Below are 6000 nucleotides of genomic sequence, written 5' to 3'. Positions count from 1 at the left end.
ATTCCAAGTTAAGGTTAATAGGAGGCATATGGATACTCTGTACTCTGTTAATAGGAGGGATATGGATACTCTGTACTCTTTTTTACATGGGAAGGACATGATGTATGCTGTGCTTTAGGAAGGCCAATTTTTATGGCTCTTAATGTGTCGTTCATCAATGACTATCCATATACTCACTGTGGCTGACATTGATTTTGCTCACACAAAGGATAATTTCTGTCCTCTTGGTTGCTAACAGATCCCTGATCTTGTTCCGGTTGGTGGGAGGGAAAGAGATTCTTTGCTCTAGGAGACAGTGCCCTGCCCTGTGTGTGTGGTGGGCATGGGGATAGGGTGGCAGGGAATTAATCATGACGGTCCTGAGCCAATCATGTTAACTTCACTCCCCTTTGCCAATGATTGGTCTAACAGTTGACAGGTGACCCAGTCTGGCCAACGAGACATAAAGGAGATTTTGCTGGGTAGAGCTCCTGGGAGAGTTTTTCTCACCTCATAGATAGAACCCAGCAAGGAGAAGACCTCTTTTGCCCCACTCACTGCCTTGAATGTAGTTGCATAAGTCACCTTGTAACCATAAAGCAACATCAGAGATGGCAGGGCAGACAGACTGAGACCGCCTGCCTGGGTACTTTGCAACATTGTGGAATTGCCACATCTGACCTGGAACTGCCTTCTCCAGGCTAAGGAGTAATTGTTACTTTAATTAACTTTAGTCTTTACTGCTTAAGTCACTTGTAGTCAAGTATGCTGTTACTTGCAACCAAAAGCATGCCTAACTAGTATATTCATTATATTTGCTTTTTAAACAAGCACTTAAATGCCTAAAAACATCCTTGCAGTTCCCAATAGTTTCTCAACAAGAAAGCACAGGATAAAATGTAGAACTGTGCGTTCTAGAGGTGTGCAGGGGAGAGGGGCCTGGTTGACTGTCATGCTGAGGGGAGACTTCATGGTACATGTGGCACTTAGACCGGAACGTGCACAGCAGGTGAGAGCTGAACAGGCAGGAGAGGGTGTCAGGTGCCTCAGGGAGAGGTAGCAGGTCCCAGCACGAGCCCGAGGATGACAAGTCTTTCACATGCCTCAGGGGACAGGATTGCAGTCTGCATTTAAATGCCTGCCGGAGTGTTACCAGCCTCCCAGATCCCATGGAAAGCTGTGCTCTCAGTCTTCCAGAAAACCCTGTGGATGGTGGTTAATGGAGCCGGGCACATGAGGAGGTGGGAAGCTCTGCAGTGGAGAAGCACCTGTATAGTCTTCTTTCACCCCAAATCTAGGCTGTGCTCTTCACTGCGTGGGGTCCGTGTCTTCCTACTATACCTTCCTCCTGAGACTGAGATCTTTATCTCCTTTTGTGGTCATTCTTAATTTTGTTTATATATTTATTTTTTTAAATTTATTTACTTTTGGCCATGCACCGAGGGCATGAGGAATCTTAGTTCCCGACCAGGGATCAAACCCGTGCCCCCTGCAGTGGAAGCACTGAGTTCTAACCACTGGACTGCCAGGGAATTCCCTGGTCATTCTTTTTTTTTTTTTTTTTTTTTTTTGTGGTACGCGGGCCCCTCACTGCTGTGGCCTCTCCCGTTGCAGAGCACAGGCTCCGGACGCACAGGCTCAGCGGCCATGGCTCATGGGCCCAGCCGCTCCGCGGCATGTGGGATCCTCCCGGACCGGGGCACGAACCCATGTCCCCTGCATCGGCAGGCGGACTCTCAACCACTGCGCCACCAGGGAAGCCCCTCTGGTCATTCTTAATTTTAGTATCAGGGGACCAGGCCAACGGTCAGGAAATTTACTTCACTGCCCTAGAGGGTTGTCTTAAGCTAATGGCGCTCCTGGTGTCCTGTTGCAAACTTCCCAATTGCTAGGTGTGGCCAGGCTCCTCAAATCACCTAACACTATCAACGATGACAAATAACAAAACCATGTTTTTTTTCAAGTGATTCTTCTTCTGTGAGGCATGACACCATGGCTGTAGAGGGAAACCCGGTCTCTTGTATGCATGTGTCACTAACTGAGTCCCGTGGCCTTAGCTGGATGCATCACTTAGTACGTCGAGGTTTCATTTTCTTCATTCATAAGGAGTGAATCACTGGGGCTTTTCTAAACTGAATTCATATAAGCGTTGTTAATTACAGCTGCTGTTCTTTCTAGATACTGAAATCACAGGATTCCTTCTTCATCCTCCACCACCATTTTTACAGTGGGGGATTTTTAAGTCCAGAGAACAAATAAGCAATGGCAAAAGCAAGCTGTAGCTTGCCTGCCAAGCAGGAGGAATGGTGGTCACAGGAGGGCCAGGCAGGCCAGTCAGCCTTATTGTTAAGTCCTTTACCTATGGATTCTCCCTGGTCCTTGAGTTCTGCCGGATCTTGTGGAACGACGGAACGGGGAGGGGTTGGGGAACATCGGTGGGCTCGGGAGGGGACCACATCTGCTGTTACCCTAGCTGAGCCTCTCGTGTGATCCTGATAGCAGTTACAGCCAATTTCAGCTCTGCTGATGGCAGGTAAAGGAAGCTTTTATCCACACGTGTGGAATGCTGCAGGGCGACACTGGGCCCCCAGAGACCAGCTCTGTGGTGGTAGCAGCGGTTAGTGGGAAACTCAGGAAAGGAGATCTTGGGACAAGAGGAGGTTGGGGAGGCCTTCTCCGAGATGCATCTCCCATCACTGCCAGCCTTTGTGGATCAAGGTTTTTGCCTGTTAAAGGAGCAGGTTTTCCTATATAAAGCTTAGGAACTTCAGTAGCAGGGGCCCATGGAGAGAGGGGATGGGCAGCTGGACCAGGGCAGGGTGGAGAGGAAAGGGAGCAGTGGAACCTGACATATAAGCTGGTCCCTGCAGGGATGGCTATGAGATGCAACAGTTACTCAGCAGACGGGCATCTGAGGATGGGGCCAGCAACTGGAGGCTGTCAGCATTAGAAGACCCTTGAAATCAGACAAGAGGTAGGGTCTCAAACGATGCCCTAGGGTAAGGGGAAGTGGCTCTGTCCTCTAGGGACAAGGCTCGTAGGTGTAGGCAGTGTGGTGGGCCGTTCGAGGCCCAGTCCCGTGGGAGACCTGGAAGTTGAGGGCAGAAGTGTGGTCCACCCCCTGGGGGTAGGTAGGGGAGGACCAGTTAGGGAGAGTGCAGGGGGCATGCCAAAGAAACATTACTAACGTCACAAGAGCTAACACTTACTCAGTGTTATAAATACACTATTATAAATGCTTTTCTGGATTTCTCTTTTAATCCTCACAACAACCCATCAGTCCTGCTGACGTCCCAGGATAAGGGACTGGGGCCCAAGGAGGTTAGGTGGGTTTGCTCAAGGTCATATATCCAGCAGGAGACAGAGAGCCCCTGGCCGGCTGACCCTAGAAGTTGCACACATCCCCCCAGACTAGCAGAAGTGCTTTGCTCTCTGCTTTCCGTTACTTTCTGAGTACAGGTGACCTTCTGCTCAAAGGTGGTGATCTTGACCTAACTGAGATCTGAGCTGACCTGCAGACAGATCCTTCTTCCACCGAGTTATCAGATCATTTCACGATGATCCAGGGGATGAAGCAATGGGTCTTTAGGAACCAGCTCTCTCCTCCCCTATGACGAGCTTGGCATTAACAGACCAGAAGAGCTGAGGGGATTCTGGGAGTGGGAGTGGAGTCTAAACCATAAGCCCAAGGAGGTCCTGCAGAGTCAGGTTCATTGTGGGCAAAGCACATCACCTCTCTGCCTGTTTCCTTAAAGTAAGATCAAGCGGTTGGACGTGATTGTCTCTGAGGTTCCTTGGTACATTAATATTTTATGATTCTATGGGTTAGTTTCCCCAGTCAGTCTCCTGGAATCTTTCTTTGTCCAACCTTAGACACTTCCTCATATGTTCTAGAAAAAATGTCTTTTGCAATATTGCCTTTCTGTTCCTAAACTGCCTGGGATGCTTGCCAACAAATCCTGTTTCATTTTGTTTTTTAAAAAACACGTAGTTTTTAAGGTCTTTATATCATGAGATGATTAAGCATGGGTTTCTATCCTTCCCCCCTCAGCTTCGTTTTCTTTAGTTAATGGTCACCCACGACGATTTCTAAATAAATACGATGGAGGAGAAAAGCGATTTTCAAAGCTTGCGCATTTCTCTCCTCTCCATCACACACAGAATATTTTCCTCGATTCTCCTTTTAAAAAATATTCCTATTTTCTGTATTTTTCCTTCTTGATCTTGTTTCTGCTTATCTGTGTTACTTCTGAATACAGCAGTACTTTTCAAACCAAGTGTAGTTTTTAAACCATCAGTTTCCCTTGTGACTGCTTTGTACCTATTCATACCTCTTATCAATGAACATTGGATTTGCCGGAAACTTGTCCTCTTGACTGTCAGTGAAACCAAAGCTCTGGTCACCAGGTAACATTCACCGTCCTCCTTTTCTCTCTAGCTTCACTTTTTTCTAGACTCAGAGACTAAAATTTACTTTGGGTTGATAGTTTGCATTTTTCAGTTTTAGACTAGGAAAGAAAAATGTATTTTATGAGGAAAACATTTTAAACATATACCTAAGAAGAAAGAAATATATATAAATTACATACCCATGATTCAGCTTCAACATTATCAACATAGGGCCTATCTCGTTTCATCTTTACTCCTTTTGGATAATTTTGAAGCACATCTCAGACATTTTATCACTTTATCTGTGATTACTTCAGGATGTGAAGAAAGGGAAGTCTATTTAAATAATAAACTATGTTTTTTATTAAATAACTATTAAACTATTATTATTATTATTTGGCTGGGTTTTAAATTTCATCAAGAAAAACCACCCTAGTATTTGACTTGTTGCTTTGGACATTGATCTGTTTTATGTCCAAAACCAAGATTTGTTTATCATATCTTGGCGTCAACTTTTTTTCTCTTATGGAGACAAACAGGGGGTATACACCAAAATACGGAGACAATGATTCTGATATTTTTTTATAGGTGTTCCGAAGAAATTTTTAGTATAAAATTATAGAAACAAAGTTATTTAGCAGTTTAACGTTAATGGAAAGCAGCTTATGATGTCATGTCTTTCACAGAAGCCATGTTCTCAGTTTAGCCAGAACTTGATTTTATGGAATATTATTTTTTCAACAGAAAAAAACCCTAAAGCCACTTATTGAACTCAAGGCTTCCCTCCACAGTTGGATTAGGTGAGCTTAGATCTAACTTTCTTACGAAATGACGTATTTGCTAGATTGGGCGTCTGATGTCAGATTTGCCAGTTTGCATCTTTGAACGTTACAGGGCCCCGTTCCTGCATCCTGGCTGATGGCTGGTTCACGTGGGCCTGTGGTCCAGGGCAGAGAGTGGCTGGGCTCCTCCCTGACTTCTGCTGCTGCTGATACGCATGAAAAGTACATCTGGGAGGAGTCTGGAAGAGATCAGGAAGGAAAGGGATGGTCTTCCACGGAAGCGGCCAGCAGACCTGCCCAGAGGCTGTGTCTGGGTATGGCAGAACTTTGGAAGAAGGAAGGGCTGAAGGTGGAGAGCTCTGTTGCTCAGACGTGGGAATCCAACTCATGGCATTTAATAAACTTCCTAGTCACAGCCCAGCCGTTACATAAAACTCAGACGTTATGAGTATATAAATTCGGGTCCAGTCTTAGGGTACAGCAATCCGATGATGACTTTCTACTTCCTTAAAATGTCTGGACCTGAGCCAGACGATCACTTTAAACCCTGTCTTGGCTCAAGGAGGAAAATAAAATAGGCTGCTTTCAGTTGCCCACTCACCCGAACCTGGCTGAAACCAACAAGTCCTTCCCCTCCTCTCCCACCAGCCTCCCCATCCTGGCAATGCTCAGCGATCTTAGAGTCCTCCCTGGAACCTTGGAGCTCTCCTGGACTCCTCTGTCTCCCTCACCTCGACCCCAGTGTTAATTTCTCTCTCCATCCCTTCTCCGAACTACTAACCAGAGCCACCTACCCTCTTGCTTTCTCCTTCGCATCATTGTTCCAGTTCTATCCTATTGCCGCTTAACA

This window comes from Phocoena sinus, chromosome 18 (genome assembly GCF_008692025.1).
Source record: "Phocoena sinus isolate mPhoSin1 chromosome 18, mPhoSin1.pri, whole genome shotgun sequence".
Lineage (NCBI taxonomy): Eukaryota > Metazoa > Chordata > Mammalia > Artiodactyla > Phocoenidae > Phocoena > Phocoena sinus.
This window is presented reverse-complemented; position numbering follows the sequence as displayed.